Below are 21,255 nucleotides of genomic sequence, written 5' to 3'. Positions count from 1 at the left end.
TACTATTCCATAGCTTAATGTATAAAACTACGTTTCACATTAAGCAATACGCGTTAAGCTCATCAAGAAGTTTACCAAAATATGTAACTAATTCTACTAATGATGTTTTGTGTATGTGTTTACATTTCATCAATGGATTTAGCACAAACGCGTCAACATTTTTTTTGCGTTACAATTTTTGGTCTATAATTTCTTGCAGCGCACATTTCGTTTTGTTGTATGTAAATTTATTGTGTGTCTTTTTTTCCTTATCTTTGCATTTTATTTATTCGATGCGCTGCTCGTGTCGAAATCTCTCGAGAAGAAACTAATTTGTCATCATTAAACAAATTTTCGGTCTATGTTGTATGGTGATGCGTGAGTTTGTGTGTACGTCTCTCTTTTTCTGTGTGTCGACAAGTCGTCAACAATGTCGACGAATGCAAAAGTTGAAGCAAATGAAAAATTGGTTAAATTGTCTGCAAGTATGGCAAAAAAACAGAGAATAAGACAAAGTTAGTCGAAGAATGAAAAAAAAAACAACGGTTATAATTGAAACACAAAAACCACGGAAAATATGTTATGGGAATAAAAATGTGTATACAATTATAAACATTTTCAATCCGGGCAATATTGAACATTCTCTTCCTTATCGGTTGGTGGCGCTTATTAATTTCTTACAATTGCTCGATCCAATTTATTCAGCAACATTTCTGTCAACTTTGAGTGTTCTTTGTTTGTTTCATCGCACCATAATTTCATGTGGTTGTGATTCTAAGATGAAATAGCTATAGTCTCTATAGAGACAAAAATATGAAAACAACGAATAACAAGAAGAAGCATACAAATAAGCGTGACACATGAAAACAGTCGCCCGTTGATTGTTTGTATCGTACCGAATATAATGCTACGCATAAATAGCATTAAATCGCACAAATATGAAATGAAGCGTCACAATAAAGAGCCGAACCATGTTAATAGGTTTGCGAGTACGAGACCAAAAACTCTTGGGATACGGCACCAGAAATATACGAATACAGAGCCTCAACAAATGAATTACGCAAATGAAATTCGCAAAGGAAGTAATATGGATTAGGAGAAGAAAATTACAAATGAATAAATCAACAACGTGCAAATATTTCATTTTTGTCACATTCGCATCTCGGCATAAAATGCCATGCGGCAAAAATCCGGTTTGCTCAAATCAAGGACACTTTTCGAGAATGTAATCGAGTGTGAGACTCATTTTACCAATTCGCACTCTCTTTATCTCCCTCTATCTCGCTTTCTATTTCTCATTTTTTTTCCTGTTCTTTCTTCCGTCCATCGTGAATCTGGAGCAATTTGTTTTTCAGCACTGTAATTGAATTAAATTCCCACTCAGCATCAGACACAAATATCTACATGTACATACCGAGAATAAAATGAATTGTATACGCTACTCAGAGCTATTGAGCCTGATTGCTGTTGAAACAATTCAAATTCTCTCACTATTTAATTGAATGGAACTTTTTGTGGGTGTGTTTGTGTCTTTTCTCTCTGTCTGTTTGTGTTGATTTTCAACCCTTTTAAAAATTGTGCTGGATGCAATAAATCGTTTTAAATTTTATGTGTTTTCAAACTATTTTCACTTTTCCGGCGCACATTTTAATTTGCAATCCATAAATGAGACTTTGTTGTATGCGCTTGAAGACAATGATTTAGAGTCGAGTACAGAGTAGACTGTATTCACTTGTATACGATTTCGGCCAAATGACGAATGTATATTGAGAATGGAGTGCATTGCAATGGAAATATAATTGCTGACCACCAAAAATGTAATTAAATGATTCAGCGAGCTTTTAATAGTCATTTTCGCAATTCCTTTTTCACTTTCATTTCCGAGGCACTTTAACATTTTCTTCTCTCTCTCTCTCTTTCTCTCTCTCTCTCTCTCTCTCTCTCTCTCTCTCTTACATCGCTCTCCCTTCTCTTCTCTTTTTTCATTCATATCGTTTACTCTATTCATACTAATGGAGCAACTATTGTGCTGCTTTATGATGGTTTGCTGTGTTATTGGCAACACATTTCACGCTCACTTTTTACAGAAACGTAAAAGACCATGCCAAAAACCCGGCAACGCTCTAATCAAAGGAAAAGCGGCGGTTGATGCAGAAGAAAGCGAACACGAAGCTTGAAAAACTTAAGCAAAATTCTATAGAAGTGTTAACGGTGAGTATATGTTAATATTTCTTACTGTTACTGTTTTTGGTCTAGTTTCATATCGAGCACACTGAAAGTGTGTATTAGTTGATGTTGAGATTGAGACCGAGCATATGCGCTGCGTTTGGAACGTGACAGGTAAAAATGATGTCTAACATTTTTTTTGAACGTCGTATTCGTGGCGTATGCGAAAAAAATATGGGGTTGGATAACATTAGTTTCGCCATTATTATTGTATAAGTTTTCTATTGGAAATATTGCCAATTTCATTTATTGCCTTCTGAATGTTCACGTGAAAATCTCATTTAAATATAAGTGAAATGAAGGCGATGATAGAACATGTGCGTATGATAGAACGAGTTGATTCATATTTTTTCGGTCATATTTTGATAATATTCTTACTTTATTGACGTATCTATATGTGATCATCCCCATGGCAAAAGGGCATTGAATGTAAAAATAAAGTTACAAAGTAGTTAGGAAAAGGGTAGCCACATTTTTTCGGTATTTTTGCGCTATGTTTTCTGTTCTGTACAATGGCCGTATGTTTATGTGTTCACCACAAACACGAAAATAATTTGCTTCGCAAACGAAAGAAAATGTTTGCTCTGCTTCTTTTTTCGTTTTCTCTTTCTCTTCTTGTTTTTGTGTCGATTTCTCATTAGTTAAAATGATGATTTGCACTGTGAAAACTGTCTAGGTAATTGGCTGTGCAGTCGTCCATAAAGTGGCTAACACTCATTCATTTACACTATATAAATATAGGCCAATATATTTGCATATGTTTATTATGAATTGACGGTCGGTATGGTTTGGTTTGGTTTGAATAACATTCATCAAATGTATGCCCCTTACCAAATTTTCAGCCATATGTAAGCTTTCTCATGTTTGTATGTTCAGTGTCCTAATGAGTGACGATGTGGGGTTGATATCGTCGCTGCATAAAACTGTTTTATCCCGACAATCTTTCGGTCAATAACTCGCTCAAGTAAACTGTTTATGTATTCGTTGGGCTAGTAAACAGCTAGCGAAAGACAAAAGTGTGCCAAATAATTGATTAAAAGCGGCGTCTCACATTTCGTATGATTATTTTAGATAAATTCAGTAAATCTCTTAGAGTCTTTCGACGTCGTCCCATTTGTGGCAAAAGTGTTAAACATTTTATAGCATCGATTCGTCGCCAATTAATTTTTTAGCGACACGATATCAACGAGACGGAGCCAAACATACATATTTAAAATGCAATGGAAAAAGTTTTTGACAAACTGAATGAACGAACGAATGAATAGGATAGAGAAAATGAAGAAATGGTAGTGGGTGAGAATATGAGAATCTAAGGCGTCATGATGGCTATGCATGAGCTATTACAATCACTTCATCGGCTTAATTGCATTTATTTTCTCTCTCTTTTTTCAATTTCTTCCATTCATATGCACATTCACACACGTATAACATAGTGTTGGCCGTCGTTTCGATGATCCATTTGTCTACATATTCAAATGAACGGATACATTATTTTATGAAGTGACTTGACCGAATGCGATTATACGAGAAGATAGACTAACCGAATAAAAGGTCAAGCTTCTGTAATCGGCGGGTCAAGACACAAGAATAATGCAATTGTTGGGCTTTTTTTCTTCTTCTTTTTTATTCCATTTTCTTTTTTCGCACTCTTTTCCACTCTCTTTGCTTGCATTCAAAACGAAAAATGGATTGGAATTTCAATTCATCGTCCCTTTTGCGCTTAACATACGCAACATCATTTGAATAAAAGTGATTCGGTGTTCTTCGTGGAAAATAAATGCGTTCGCTGGAATCCGAAAAGAAGCTTTACAGCCAAGTGAAAAAATAAAATAAAATTCAATTTCACACGCGCACATAAAATGAAACAGCCATTTTGGTGGTCTCTTCGGACAATTTTCTTTGAATGAGTGTGACATTTGGATTAAAAAAAAGAAGAATTCATTTTACATCTTGAAAGCCATTCCATATAATATATATGGCATATATACCGTTGACAAATCATTTAATTTTCGTCGTACATTTTATGTCGGTGATGATCCGTTTACACAATTTAAGCCAACAAACAGCTATTCAAGAAAATTGTCTGAAATGAGTGAGAACTTTCGATTTTTTCTTTTCTTTTCACTCATTCTTTGTGTTATTTTTTATATTTTGTCGGCTTCGTTTCGTCTGCCCAAGTCAATTCTTATACCAAAAAAAAGCGCCAAAAAGGATGTAACAAGAGCCACAAAAGAAAAAAAGAAAAATCGACGAACATATCATATTTGTCATCGGCATTCTATATGTAGAACAATACGTACACAAATTCTTAAAGCAATCATACGGTTGCTTTATTATCTTGGGAGAACAAATAGAATTTAATTTCGCAAAAGCTAAATTTTAAATTGTTTCGTTTTCTTTTTGTTGCTTTCAAGAAATCAAGAATTCATTAGAAAATATGACATATTTCGTATTATAGGGTTTCAAGACACGAGAATCGATTATATTCTTTTTTTTAAATTACTGTAAGGGTGGCTTGGGTTTCTCTATGAATAAAAAGTCATTGAGAAGGTTCTTCCATAAGAAAGAGCTTAAAAGAATGATATTAAATTAAGTTCAGTTGTTTTTTCGCTTCAAAATACGAATGACATGATGGATGGTGGATACTGCAACAACTGACGATATACCTGAATGTGATATTAAATATGTTTGCCGTCACCGTTTTGGCTCACATTCACTTATTTAGATTTCTTGTTAAATTTAAGCTGTCGTTACTTTTTGGATACATTACATTTCATGATACGATTGGCAGTGTCAATGTCCTGGTGACCGATTAAAAATTATATTTAATATTATTTTTTGGTGTCTTAGCCCACAGTGATATTCCTCCATTTATGAGAAGCTCTTATATAAATGAGGCGATTCGTCCATATGCTCACCGATGACATTGAAATGAGAAAAAAATGGATGAAATCCAACCTGGGCCAGCTGTAATAATGCTTGACACTCGTTGTATGCTTATTTAAAAATAAATATGATGCGTACTAGGTGCGATAGAAGACAGCAAGAAATGCAGCGTGATACAAGGCCTTGTCCATCGATTTTAAACGACACATTTACAATGTTATGCTTTCATATCGTCAATTTATTTCAATCATACTACACGTATACATGGCATACAAAAATATGTTCGACGACGGTGATAAATATTGTGTGTGCGCTGAGAGATCGTTGTCAGCGCGTCATCAATGTTAAATGTTATATGCAATTTGAAGCCCATTTGAAGGCATATTTTCATTCAACTTTGCGAAAAGATTGTAGAAATTATAAGGAAAAGACACAAACGCACACACACGCACACACACGCATTCAAAAAACAATAAAAAAGAATCGTAAATTGTATGCTGAAAGAATCTGTCGCAAATCTCGTTGTCAGTGTTCTACAGCTGTGATGAAGTTTCACAAACGCATTTGAAAATTACTTTGGAAGAACGCGCCGAGCGACTGTAAGACTTTAAGAAAACAAGAACCAAGTGATAATTACAAGATAAACAAGAAACAGTAAGTATTCCAGCATATTGTAATATGGCCTTTTATATGTGTAACAAACGACTAGACGATATACATCACATAAATCTACAGACAGCGCGTTACATAGTGCTGTGCTTTGTGTGCAATCAGCACGGATCATTCATACTGTTCAAAAGCTGGAAAAAAAAGAATGATAAAAAGATAGAAGAGATGATAGATAGAAAGGGAGAGAGGAAAAATTGGAGGAGAAAGTGCGGAGTATATTCGTTAGCTCTTACTAACGTTTGTCGTGCACACTATCTATTGGGACGATAGAAAGCAAGTCACATTTTCCATCAGTACCACTTACAGAGCAGCGAGTGCATGTTAAATCAAACATACAAGCTGAACCGTTTCGCTATGAATGCGTTTAACTGTCGTTTAACGCAAAGCACAGCACTGGCAGAGTTGACGCAGCCGCTTTCCGGTACGGCTTTGTAAATCTTTAGGTTTTTCTTCTTCTGTTTTTTTTTTCGGTTTATTCGCCGTGTGTAACAATGAAAGCTCAGTCGTACTTCCAAGCTCAGCACAATCATGATTGCAATCAATATACAAAAGTCATCATTCATATATACACTCTCACACACCGAATTCGAATTCATTCAGTGATTTAGTGCTTTTGCATTCATTCTTTGTTATTTTTTGGCTTCGATATGCATATCTATCCACGTTCATATAACATGTGTGTTCGGTTCGGCTGCTGGTTTTCAAAGTTTTCATATTGCGTTCCGCATGTTCGAATTGTATACACTGACTGAATGGTGTTGCTGATTCTGGTGGTGGTGGTGGTGATGTTTCTCTTGTACTCCAAGTCAGACCGTACACACTACGGTATAACAGGTTGACGGACTTAAAATCCGAGATTACACACGCTCTCCTCAGTCTTCACTCATTCAACATATAACTCGGTCACAACAATCGCTGTGTATTCAGTTAAGCATCAGGCCACAAGGCCGTCAGACGTGTTTTCAACAATTTCTCTCTGTCCCTATATGTTTGTGTGTGCGTACTTTTCAGATGTATTTCGAAACGACTTAAACAAATTCAAAACCGAAAAACGTATAACGAACATTTCAATTCAATACATCTGATTTATGTACGAATTTATTTTTGTGGATTATATGACAACGATCCACGTTGATCATTATTCGTCACAAAAATTTCAGTCAGTGTAAATGTATGCACATCACAAAACGGTAACAAAACAAAACGAAGCGGAACCACAAACATTTTATTATTATTTCAACGAGTTAAAAAGTGAATTGATTTTCAAAGGCGCACATTTACATCCCCTTTCATAACATCAAAACTAATTACATTAAACGCATCACATTTTAATTACAATTTACTAATTCGACTCGTTTCGATCACGTTTGCATCGGAGGGTCGAAAGATCACTGCAGTGTAATTAAATATCACTATACTTGGACTCTTACCGAAAAGTTGTGTGTATTTTTTGCCCCACATTTTTCACCGGGATTTCAACATAATTTATTTAAACTAATTATTTAGCACTGCGTTCCCTGGAGAAAGAGAGAGAGAGAGAAAAAAAAAACAGAACAATTAAAACTCTATTACCAATTTACTTTTTTGGATCTAGAACTTTTTACGTGTGTGTATGTGTGTCTGTGGTTTTTTTGCTTCTTATAAAATTGAAGAAAAACGTTGAACCAATTATATGAACTTGAAAGCAAGACACAAAAAAGGACTAATCGACGAAAAAATGAGGTGAATTGTAACAAAAAAATAGTAGTAAAAAAATACGTTGAATGTGTAAAAATTATAGAAAGACAGTAATTTTGTTCATTGTATTCGGTTTGGATGAAAATATGTGCAAGATGGAATTGGACACGGTGAAAAGTTTATGAAATTTTCTTTGAAAAAAAGATATCAAAAGAAATGTTAAAAATGACATTTTATGAGAAAAAAAATTAAATTAAATTGAAAAACAAAAGGTGAAACGAACTTGTGTTATGTTTGAAGAGAATTGTAATTTTTAATATCCAAAACACGAGTCAAACGGAAACAAAGCAACTTTATTTGTAAAATTGTCTATGCATTTTGAATGTTTTTTTTTGCTTTCGTTTCTGGATGTGCTGTGTTCGGGTCTACTTTGTGTGTTCGTCAGAAAAAACGGAGATTTCAACACGGACGCTGTTTTTGACGTTAGTATCATTCAACATTTTTATACCATTTATTTAGATTAAATGCTGAACACCGCCGGTTTTTTCTCTACTTACTTAAATAAAATATCATAACTGTGTTCCAATTTTCGGAAGTTGTCAAATTACTATTTTTTTTCCTATGAGTGTAAACTTTTCAAAACATGCAGTTTTTTTGGCATAAAAATACTCAAGCCAACAGTTTAATGAAAAAAAAAAACTTTTAAAGTTCATATTCTTGTGTGCATTCTTTTTTCAATTAATATACAACATTAATGGAAAATAGTTCCCGAGGCATTGCACGTAAAACAGCATTCCACATTTTTTATTTAAAAAATTCAATCCAAGTGGGGATTTCCAAGTGAAAAATCTATTTCCCTTACTAAAAATAAAAGAACTCCCATTAATGGGGCAAAAAATGTTGAAATGTGATTTTGAAGTGAAATAGATAATTAGATGTTGCCGAGTCTCACTTTTCAAGACAATAAATCGATTTGTCGCTAATAATTCTAAAAATTCTGTGCTGGACTTTATGCCAAAAATTTACTTGAAATGAAACAAAGGAAAAGAAAAAAAAATTGTATAGTAGTCGAATAATTTCATTGAAATTCATATTTCATTACATTGTGGTTTTTCTTTGTTGCAAAAATTTCTTAACAATTCAGGCAGAAAATAATTCTTGTAAACTAAGCGTGCACATTTAAAGTTTTTTTTCCACCAGATCGTGAAAGTTTTCTTCTTTTTCTTTTGTACTTCCCTTTCCATTTGGGCACCAGACTAATACAATGTGTTTCATATTAGGGGGCAGCACGATCAAACATCTAATAACTTATTAAAAAAAATTTGAAACATTTCAAAACATTGTTCCAAACTTCCTCTGTGGTTGTACTTTTTCTTTTTCTTTCTCTCACTCTCTCTCACACACGCTCTCCCTTTTTCATTTCTATCATCGCCATCCTATATTCATCTCATCGTGGTCGGCGTTGACATTGTTGTGGTTTATGTGGGTTAGAGATGATTTTTTCCCTATATTATCATTTGTTGAATTGACTGCAGCTCTTCTCTTTCTCCATTTATTTTACGGATGGAATATGATTTGAAATTTTCTTTTCCGTCTCACTGCGCGTATGTGAATACATCGCATTTAATGTACAACAACAAGATGAAAATGAGAAGAAAATAAAAAGAATTCAACCCAGATTGTGTGTCTGTGTGCGCCTTATTAACTCTGATTACAATAAAACAAAAATTAACCACCGTTACCAATTTCAAACTTTTCGTGATACAGTTACATGGTTTGCGCTTATATGTGTGCTCAAATATATGTGAGGACGAAAGGGAGAGAGAAATCTGTTGATGATGATAAGTCACATTGTGTGACGTTGACTCTTTTTTCTCTCCATCGTTTTAATTTCTTATATAATATAGATAACGATTTATAACTTTTTCACCATATGCTGATGTCGTCATTGCCAGAAGTTTGCTTTATTATCAAATTCTACACCGGAAAAGTTCAACCGCGTAAGTTAGAAAAAAAAAATCTGGAACATATGTAATGAACAAGCAAAAAGGAACTAACCGAAAGTTGAAAACGTTATTATGGAAATTTTAACATTAGACAAAATGCGGAAAATTTAATATTATTTTCTTGATGATGTAAGAAATCATGTCATTTTACAAATATTTTCATTCGTTGGCTGCAACATGTTGGCTTGCTGACGCATCTTATACATGAATTTTTTGTATTCATATGTGTGTTTCTTTGCATGCAAGTGTGTATAGTGCACGCTGAAATTCATAAACAATTTAAAATTGGTTGTCAGGTATAAAATATATTCATCGCTTGCACCTATGGCAATCCAAAAACATAAAACGAACGAACGCCAAACTATATTTGTAATCTAATGCATTTTTCGGTGATGTTTCGAAGTAAAAGAGACGGTTCATATTATCTGCAAAAATTCATACAGAGCTTTGAGATTTTATTATCAGATCTATTTACTCGTTGTTCTCTGTTTATCTTTTTCTATAAAATTTGTAAATATCTTCTTCAGAACGTAACTCGACAAGAATTATGTGTACAAAATCAAGCAAATCATCGTTCACTTTGTGTAATTTAATAAAATAATTTTACATAAAACTATACCGTTTGCTTGTGCTGAAACGGGTTTTTTGCATAATTTCTTTAGACAATTTCTCAAAATTGATTGAAATCAATTGATAAAATTCAATATTCAGAATGTCAATTTCTTAAGCATCATGCTTCGTTCCGAAAATAATATAACGTGTGCATATTCCAGTTAAATGGAATGATGTAATTTTTTTTTCAAGAGCTACAGAAATTAATTTGCTCATCGATCCATTTAAAGCAACGATAGAGACGATGATGTCGAAAAAAGGCGTCCCACAAATTACGGCGAAAAAAAAATCTTAATGAAAATTACTTTCCATTCAGGGCTTGAAGGATTTCCGATTTGTGTCATGATTGTCTTTTAAATTCTGTGCTTTTCTTTGCTCATTTTATGTTAAACAGTAGTGACAGAAAGGGGGTGTGAGAGAAAGATCAATTCATATATACGAAGAAAATATTGGCAACAGAAGTTCCAAAAGATAGCGAAACCTTTTGAATTAAATGGATGAAGAAAAACGATACTGAAACAAGAAAAATGTGAAATTAAATCCCAAACGAATTTGTTTTTTAGCGATAATTTGCAAAATATATTTTATGTTTGTATAGCATGGGAAAAAAGCGATAAGAAAAGTAAACTGAACCAAAAGTTTTACTTTTTGCTCGAAATATTCTCGTGATATACATAAGATATATAATGAACGACCGTTCCAATGCAATGCGTGCGTATGAGAGTTCATGCGAGTGCTATCATGTTTCTTTTTTTCTTCTGAATATAACGTGCGTATGCAGTTCAAATCTATTCACTTTTGGCTATTTTCGTATAAAACGGCGATTTGTGTATATGTCGACCGGTTAGGTAGATTAGGTTGATACTTTATTGTGTTTTGTTAAATATTAAAAAAAAAACATTGCTTATCGTCGAAAGGGAAAAACAACAACATACTCAAAACAAAACTTTCGTTAGAAAATATGAATGAAATATTATGAAAATTGAAAATTTGTTCAAGCCTTGTTTTGTGTACCGTACAGTTGATAAGCATTGATTGAAATAAAACCCGTCATCATCATCGTCGACAGCAACGAAAACAAAACCAAAAGCCATATCAATTCTCGTTTCTTCCGATTCGGAAAACAAACCGAACAACAACTCAAGTAAAACAAAAACTGAATGAAAAGTCTTGACGGGTTTCTTTATTCCCTCTTTTTGCCATCGTTTAAAGTGAAATAAAATATTTATATAAATGGAAATGAAGTACGTATCTTACCAAAAACGAAATACACAGCAGCTTAATGACGGAACGTGGCATATGCCAATTGGAGTATTTTTTTATGTTGCCTTTTCATGGTTGTTGTTTTTTTTTCTTCTCGTTTAACTTTTCATTGAAATTGAAGTTCCATTTCTCATAAATTAATTGAGTATATCAACGAGTATTAGTAGAATTTTTTCAAATAAAAACCAAATCCTTGACACTCGAATGTAGAAGAAAGTTTTAACATTACGATTTACATCCGGAGAGAGTGCGGCAGATCGATTGAATCAATATTCGTTTTAGTATCGAATTTAAAGTGTCAAATTCAACACTTGATATTTCTCACTTTCTCCACGAATTTATATATTTATTTGTCGTCGACGGGAAGTAGTCGGGCATTTAAAGCAACATGACGCTGTACGACTTGAAATATAACACATTTCATTCGTCTTGATTGACGCCATTTCAGCATCATACCAACAACAATGTAATATGTATATTGGCAAATTGTTTATGGTAATTGAGAAAATGTGTCCAAACTGAAAATGGAAAAGATTGCCGTTTAATGAGCACAATTGAAAGTAATTAAAATTAATTAGATACTTTTCACATACACACACACACATAGACATTGTATAAAATACTAAATGTATCAACATGTTTGAAAAGCAATCGACAGCATTTCCCAATCAGAATGGAGGCCATGGCACTCGAAAATGCCAATGGTAAATAAATACTGATTTGAGAATATTTGCAATGACAAAAAATAAACGACAATAACTTCTACCAATGGAAACAATTTCGATATAAAATGATTTAACAAAAGCAAACGTGACACTGACGACATTGGATAAGTATCGTATTTTGTTGTTTTTACGTGCAAATGTTTTAATCGTTGTATAATTAATTATGTATAATTAATTATTATTAATGTTCGTATAATTCAAATGTTTGTCACATCCATCAATTCGAATAATTTGATTTGGTTTTGAGTTCAAAAATTAAACGTAAAATTCAGAAGCAAAGAAAAGCGTTGCTTTTTTTAAGTGTTATTTCATTGATCTATTCAAAGTCGTCTTAAAAAATAAATTAATTGGTGTAATAATATGATTGCAAAAGTAACGATCAGTATCCATTCATTTGACCGTGTAGCGAGCGAACGTGACGTTAATGTGTATGTGTCAATATTCGTTTATCCAGTAATATGAGTTTTGATGTTCGTATTATTTTTGGTGCGTGTATTTTTTCGTCTTCTTCTTCATTGATGATGTTTATCAAAATCCATTAGATAAATGCGTTTGAAGTACTCTGATTTCAGTGCTTTGGTCGCGTAAATAATGGATTTTATCGGTTGGTTATCAATAATTGGCTATAAATCAAATACATGATAATGATAAAATATTGTTTGCAAAGCTGTAAAAATATGCTCGCGCAAACATCTAAACATTGGATTATAGTCTGTCATCAAAACAGCCAATATATACGATGTAAATATATCGCTTTTTTTCTTTAACCCGACAACGAGAATGGCCAAACATGACATTAGGAAGCTTGCATTTGTATAGCCATTTTTTATGAGTTTACGTTGTTTACGCTTTTCATGCACAGTTCTGAGTTCAGCATTTCCGCTTTGGCATTTCGTTTCCTTCATATATTGTTTTATTTTTTTATTTATGTGTCGTTATGTCTTGCATATTAACACCAATAACATAAATATGAAGATTCAATACATTGATCGTGTACGTTCGCCATTTAGTTTGCCATTATTTCAATCGGGTTGAAAAAAACGACGTCACGACATCACAACATACAGGCAACAAGCAATGTGCGCCCCAATAAAATGTTATCGATGAAAGACGAGAAGTTGAGAGCAAGAGCGAGATAGAGAAAGAAAGATGGAGTTCAGTGTGCATGGGTTTGAGTTAATTTCAAGTGTATTATATTTTGTGTGAGCTGAATAATCAAATTTACTTACATAAAGCCGTGTGCGTTCAGCTTATGCAGCACGAACGAAATATGGTGCTCTTGCTCTCTGTGATGGCGTGTCTTGTCTTTTTATCCAATCGCTTTTAAAAATGTTTATAATAAAATACGATCAAATATCGTGTGCAACAGACAAAAACCGACAACCCCAACTCAAAATGAATAAATGTATTTGAATGAAGTGTATATGAATGTGTGTGTATGTTTTGGCGAAGCGAATAAAAATCGTTAATCGAAACGTGTTTCTTTTTATGTTAGTCACACTCATTTGATCATAATTTATTGCATAATTTGACGTTTTTATGTAAAGAGTTTTCAATTGGATGCGAGGCTCTTATCTCCATTTTGGATTCTGGATTTCATTCAGTGTTTAAGTGTCTCTGTGTTTGTATTCAGAATAAAGTTTTCAGATATTTTTCGGCCGTGAATTGTGAATTATTTTTTTCCCCAGTATATTTTTCGGATATGAATGGAAAAAGTCTGATATCCTAGTGCTGCTTATCTTTTACAAAATTTGATTTCGACATATAGTGGTAATAATAGTAGGTAGGCGTTTCATTATTCACATGGATGACTAGCCTGAACAGAAAACGGATCTGCACTCAAAACACCGTATATGCCAAACTTTGAACAGCTTTTTTTTATATATGTGTAGGCGAAAGTGGAACAGAAATAGAGATGTTGAGAATGAAACTGGCATCCATTCACAGAAGAATTATGAAGCTCTTTCCAAACTGGATGTGCAAAATCAAATTCACTGTTCACTGTTTTACTTTTTTCTTTGTTATTCAGACAAACCATCAATTATTCAGATTTAAATCCGAGCCTTACTGCAGGGGACCAAATTGAATAATTCAATGACGAATGTCATACATCGGTAACAGTATCAAATCCAAATAAAATCCGTTTAAAAATATATGGACAACATTTAGATATCTAAAATTCGGAAAGCCAAAAGTTCGAATCTTTGGGATTTGTTTTTTCTTTATTTTATTTACGTCATTATCAAGTTCCTATATCTGTTTGAATCGAATGTGTAATTCAGCTGGTTCGACTAGCTTTTCAGTGAAAATGTGAACACATTGCGATGTGTCATATAGATTGGAAAATATTAGAAATCAAAGCATTTTTTGTTCGTTAATAATAACACCCATTCGGGTGTGCTGTTGCTTGTTATTGTGCTTTTATGTCTCCATAATGTAAATCGTTTGTCTCTGTCTCTCTCCTTCCCTCTCTCAATTACACTTTTTTCCTTAGATATAATTTTCTGATAAATTTAAATACCACATGGAAGAGAGCTTCCATAATACCAAAAGATAGACAAAAAAAATTGTCATTGCACAATGCAAACAACCAACAACCAGAAGAAAAAACAAAAACGAAAAACCAATGAATTTTTTACATGACATTATACAAAACATTGCTTTTGTTATAAGCACGTGAGTAAATCCCATGCATTTACACATATATTTTGTGTATTTATAATACGATTAAATCGACAAACGAACAACCAAACGTTTACCCTCCCCCCATTTCTTTTTCATATCACCTCGCAAGAGTAAACACTAAGTAAAAAACGAAAGAAAAACAAATTACAAAAAAAAAAAAAAGATCTGTCGCTTTGCATTGAAGTATACGGGGAATACTTTCTTTTAAATATGACTTTACCCGCACAGCATGAATCAGATTCACTTGGCCCAATTACATTTCACTGGAAGTGAAAAAAAAAGAACAAACCACAACTCGAAATACTGCCAATTTATTATTCAATACAAATAAGAGTATTTTGACACTATTTACGAGTGTATTCCCAGTATTAAGTGGCTTGGTGTTTTTTTTTTCTTCTTTGACTTCAACACGTTTACAAGCAATGTGATTTTCATTGTTCAAATGAAGGAAAATTAATTGAGAGGAGAAAAAAACGAAATGAAATATAAAAGTTGTATATATATAAACAAGTCATTGGAATTTATGATGTAGTAAATGCGTACATGAAAGTTTGATGATTGAATAGGATAAACAATGTGATTGTAATTAAATGGAAGATGAATCATCAAATGTATGAAGGGAAAAACTTGAATCATTACACTTCAAATAATTCAATACAAGTAAATACATTTTATGTGCTTTATTTACTTGAATTTATTTTATTTATTGGTTTACTTAATACTATTTTTTTTATGACAAATCGATTACTTATGAGTAACTACCGAACATGGGTCCCAAGGGGTTCGAGCTGATTATGAATTATCTTATAGAATTGTTGGACTTTCGAGTGAATATTTCAATAGCCAATGAGCAGACATGCAGACATGCGCAAGCATAACGCGCTCCACAACAAGTTTAATATTGTGAGTATTCAACAATTTGAATATCCATGAATTCTGAAAGATCTACCAAAACAAATTAACGTATATTACAATGCTCGGTTTCTTGAAAAATGATACTGTCATTAAATGGTCCCCTCTTTACGCTTACCAACTTTGGAAACTATTCGATAATAAAATCGGTTTTATTTTCATTGAAACATAAATGGAATCACTAAAGTGCCGATAAATGATTAAAATTTATTATTTTGATATTATTATTATTTCGATTCACATATAACAACGTGATAAAATTAATACGATGCAAGTTTTTTTTATCACAACACACGAAAACCCGTTGTTGGTTGGTAAAATATGGCAAAAGAATAATCATTAATACAAATATGGGTGGATATTTAATTCGAATAACAATTAAATTAAATTTTGGTATGTTCGCAAAACAAACCCAGATATATGCCAAATCAAATTTTGGTATCAATGTGCAACATGGATGCAGATTTATTGGAAGTTTAATATCGTAATGTACATATTTATTTATGACAAGAGATATGACATAGTATGTGGTAAATGCAACGGTTGTACAGTGCGCCTATTGAAAAATGACTTTGTACAGAAACGTCACAAATGATATTAGATGGTGACGTTTTAAAAAAGCGTTTCAACTTTCAACTTTACCATGTCTGAGTACTTAATTGCTTAAGTATGAGTAAACCAATGTAACAGTAGTTCCAGAAAGAGCCGTCATATTTAATGACGGCGCTCTTATGGAACATCCATTTTACAATAAAATTTATGGATGGTTTTCATATCTATTCATGTGGTTCTATACAGAATGAATTGAAACCAAACCATTTCATTGGTTTCATTCACCGCAGCAAGTGGAAATGGCTTGAATTCAATTTTGTTGACCAGTTTAGTCATAAGATTGTTACTGTTGACGAAATGTTCCGACTTTTAATGAACTTAAATATTGCGTATCTTATTAAATTCACTGAAAAATAAATTTTCGCATAGTATTTTACTAGCTATGCATGAGAAAATGCACATTCGAAACATTCCAAAAGAATAAACGCTTTTAATTGAAACTTATAAATTAAGAGTAATCGTTGATTATATTATCGAATATTCCACATAAATTTAAAAATAATTTGTGATTCATTAAAATCGTGTATTTTAAGTACATTTTTCAAAATTAAAACCATGTTCGTTTAGCATTGTGAATGTGTTAAAACATAAACGTATAAAATCAAAAACAACAAAATACGGTTGATTTTTGGTGAACAATATTTTCAAACAAAAACAACAATTTATCTTTTGAAAATGAATAATCACAATGGTAATTCGTTAAATTTTCTGCATAACTAACTGAATACCATAACACCCACTAACACAAAATCATCCACTATCGCATCACTGTAAATTTGAAATGTGCGGATAATAAAGTTTTAATTAAAAATCCATGCATGCAAAGTAGCTTATCCACATTTGGGTGGGAGAAACTAGTAACTTTTGGCATTCTTTTTTTAATCTAAACTATACACATTTTTTGGTTGTCCGCTTATTGTGTTTCATCCTGAATGTGACATTATGAATGTTAAACGCTCAATGTTTACATTGAAAACTAGACTGTGCTGTTCACTAAAAGTTCAGATCAACCATACATTTTACAATACAGAGAATCAGCCAAAGCAAACGCATAAAACGACGTCAAATCTCTTTGGGAAAAGTTCAAAATAAATAACAGATTGAATAAAAAAACATGCATATTGTTGGTTTTTTGCATTCGAAAACTGTATGTGTAGCTCCTGTATACTCTATTGAGAAGAGCGAAACAGAAATGTTTCCATGTTTTCGAATGCACATTTATTGCCTTAAGTGTCATTCGAACGAATGCGCATATTTTTATAACGTCAAATCGAAATATAAATAGAATATATTTAAACTTTGAAAATTCGTCGGTTAAGAGAGATTAGAAAGTTTGCTAAATGAATGTCTCTTTCAGGCAGCTGTTGTGACTTAACTTATTTGGTCAAGTAGCTCTTGTATACTGAATGCTACATAGATTGCGAAAGGTATGAAATAAATGTAAACAATAAGAGTCATTGATTTTTGAGGAACACTGATTACAATTTAAGCAAAAATAACAAATAACACAAAAAAAGAACTGAATTTATGGAAAAAGCTTATATATGTGTTTACACAAACTTCATGCGATGGAATCTTTTCAGCCTCAGGCGATTTTGTTTCTTGTTTCTCCCGCATTCTGCAAATATTTCATAAATTATTCCGAATAATAACAAACTAAGGAATAACAAAAAGGCGTTATCATTGTGGCTATCTCTACAAACAATATAAACTTTTTAAACAAATCATTAATTTTAATGTACAGAAAAAAGGGAAATATCGCCAAGACATGGAAACGTGATTATGACAGTAATAGCAAAATCTTTACGTCGCCACACATTCCTCCGGCGCAACGTAAAAGAAAACAATTATTCATTCAAAATGTTTGCTATTGAATTTACCTAAATCACGATACGATGAATGTAAACAATATACAAATGATACCAAAATAGGGAAGTAATTTATTGTGTTTTTTCCCGTAGAAATCAAAGTCATAATAACGAATGGGTGTGATTTGGAAAGCAACCGAGCAGAATAATGGCACGGCATTTGTTCTGAATTGTTTGAAAAAAATCAACAGGCGAAAAAAAAGCATTAAACAATCAGAAATATGAACAAAATATATACACAGTGAAAACAGTTGTAAATGAAGCGTGGATGCCTCTTTTTTTATTCGTGGGCTGTTATTTTTTATCGCTTCATTTCATTTTGAGAATAAAAACTGTCATCTTTCATGACTGTGCATGGACTCGGCCGTGTTGACACCAACCGTTTTCTTCTTGCTATAATGTCATTTGACACGATATATTTCCGTTTTGGCCGTGATGATGGAAATTGAAACATGATACATTGCACAAAAACATAATACGATCATGCTTGACTACGTATATCAACGTCTAAGAAATTGCCCTCCGAAACAAAACAAAATAATGAAAAAAGAAAAAAAAACATTGACCGTTCTTGAATCTAGTCTTCAATGGTGGAGGGAAATTGATGAGACAAATGAAGTTGAGGGTACGATTGAGGAGGACTTTATTTGAAAACAAAAACAATCATTTCTATTTCTACTCACATTCGTACTAAATAACGGCAGGAATAAAGAAATTATTATATTCATCACAGCGGGAACCTGTGCATGATGCGGCCGCTAATTTTAAAGTGCAGGCTTTTTTATTTGCTAGAAATATCCGAAAGAGATTGCGAAATAAGTATTTTGCGCCATTGGTCATTCCTCTTTTGAACACAACCAAGAGCGTCTGCGCCTTGAAATTAGTGCCCGTATATTACACGCGAACGAGTCTCATGTTCCCCTCATCATTTGCTACCTCCACTTTCATCCTCCTCCGAAGAACTCTGTTCCTGAAATGATTTGTGAAGGAAAAAATAAGACCGAGAATTAAGCAAAAAAAATCCAACGAAGAACCAATATATATACTACATTTTTCTATTGCCGTCATCACATCATCATTAATCTTGATTGATTGTCGTCCAAATGCATGCTGTCATCGTAATACTCTCGCCTCTCTCTCTGTCTCCTTATTTGTGTTTTTTTTACTCGTCAATGAAATAATTATGATCGAATCGAAATCGTAAATAGAGTAAATGAGATTGGTAGGCGCGTAGCCATTAAATGAGAGACGACTTGGTCGCGAACTCGATCATCCAAACGAATTTTGCCACAAAAAAATCTGGATGATTTATTATTTTGTCACAAATGTTTATTTTAATTCGAGTTTGATGCACGATAACACTACCACCAAAGTGATAAAATAATTTTAAAAAAACTCTCTCTCACACACACACTGTGTGAGTGTGTTTCTCTTTTTCCCTTGATTGGTTATTTATTCCTTTCGTATCACTCTCTATACGTCCACATCATTGCGGAAGTGATTGAGAAAAAAAAATGTGGGCCAAAGTTGCGCTATCAACTCAAACCAAATTATTTAGAAAAATAATTTAGACTCCAATGTGGATAAAAGTGGCGCGTGGCAACCCTTCTACCAATCGTTAAAAACAAATCGAAAACTTTTCAAAAAAAGCATGTCAATCACATTGATTTTCAAACTTTTCTCGCTTCACACAATGGTTTATATCGATTGTAATCAGTATTTTATGCATTTCATTAAATCAATACGGCTCAGTGAATGTTCAACCATGAGTTCAACTTTGTCTGCCATTGTGTAGAAAATTTGAAAAAAAAAATCATTCATTATTCAAAATTATATCATGTTTTCTGATTACCAATGAAAACGTATACATTTGCTTTTTTATGTACGCAGAAGTGTAGAACAGTGGAATGGAAAATGTCTGTGTCTGGTCAGACATTTTTGCTCTGTTTTATTCATCAAACCAGAAAGATATATGCAGCTCAAAAAAGGCGAGCTAAAAATATCAATTAAGAGAAAATTTCGAATTTCAAGGGTACACCGGCTTGTGGTTTTAACTACCTTGATAACAAAATAACATGAAATAGACAGCTTTTTGTTGCAATCGCAAATTCTTTTTGAGTACTGACCGCTTGATTTGATTTTGATTATACAGACGAAGATTGAATATGCTGTTGTGTTATCTCTGAACACCAACCAAACAAAAGGAGAACAAAAAAAACCAATTTTGATTTCATTAAAAGGTTATATCAAGGTTTCATATCACATATGAAGCATGAACTGATGTAATGCTGAAATGACATATGCCACGGTCATCCATTGTTGGAAAATGGCATTTCCATCATCTTTTAATTACAGTTAGCAAAGTAAAATACGTGAATGTATCAAGCCCATATGAACATATGACTGCCAATTTTATTTCACTCGTTCCTGCTAGCTGTTGTTCATTTCGATTGGACAATGGAATGATTTTCTTGGAAATCGCATCCATCTCTTTATTCAAATCTCGACAATTGACTATTTATTCAACCAACATTGTTGTTACTGTTTATGCTCTCACAAAACGAATTGAATTCTTTGCCATACCATATATCACTCAATTTATGGATAATTTGTGCGTGCGCTGTATGCAAAGCTAAATGCAAGACCACAGTCTGTCTAATCAACTTCCAATGCGTATTTTGTTCAACAGCGCGTAAAGCCAATAGAAATCTTAATACATAGCCTTAGTCGATGCGCTCGATTGTGTCAGTGGAACTTCAATGATACAAAACAAAGAATCCACATAAAATCACTGACTTAGGGGTACACATGGACCAATATACAAAAAAAAAATCAATCTTTTATCATTCTACCTTATTAAATTATTTCATTTTTAATCAATACTTTTGGAATATAGATTAATAGATTTTGAAAAAAAAAAACTCGAAATGTTTTGTCTTCGTACTCTCAAAACACAAGTTAAAATCAAGCTAAATAAAACCATAGTGAATCGCCCCCTTGAGCACTGATGAAAAGCGGATAATCGTATAAGAAGCTAAATTAGAGAGCAAAATGAATTCGAAATCGAAATTCCAAACTGAATGAGAAAATCATTGGATGTTGTTATATTGAGAAAAATCACATTCATTAAAATGT

At 32.9% G+C, this 21,255-nt stretch overlaps 1 protein-coding gene across 1 annotated transcript in view; it reads left to right on the top strand.

Annotated features, from left to right (window-relative positions):
- Positions 1-7,370: 7,370 nt before the first annotated feature.
- Positions 7,371-21,255, top strand: part of LOC116345119 — a 176,494-nt gene continuing 162,609 nt past the window's right edge. The window contains exon 1 of the mRNA XM_031774207.1: positions 7,371-7,919. The gene's annotated coding sequence lies outside the window, so the exon portion shown is untranslated. The remainder of the gene's footprint in view (positions 7,920-21,255) is intronic.

The sequence above is a fragment of the Contarinia nasturtii genome, unplaced genomic scaffold (genome assembly GCF_009176525.2).
Source record: "Contarinia nasturtii isolate CC-2019 unplaced genomic scaffold, AAFC_CNas_1.1 Cnas_scaffold_1240, whole genome shotgun sequence".
Classification (NCBI taxonomy): Eukaryota; Metazoa; Arthropoda; class Insecta; order Diptera; family Cecidomyiidae; genus Contarinia; species Contarinia nasturtii.
Note: the sequence above shows the minus strand (reverse complement) of the source record. Positions and strands in the feature narration are given on the sequence as shown.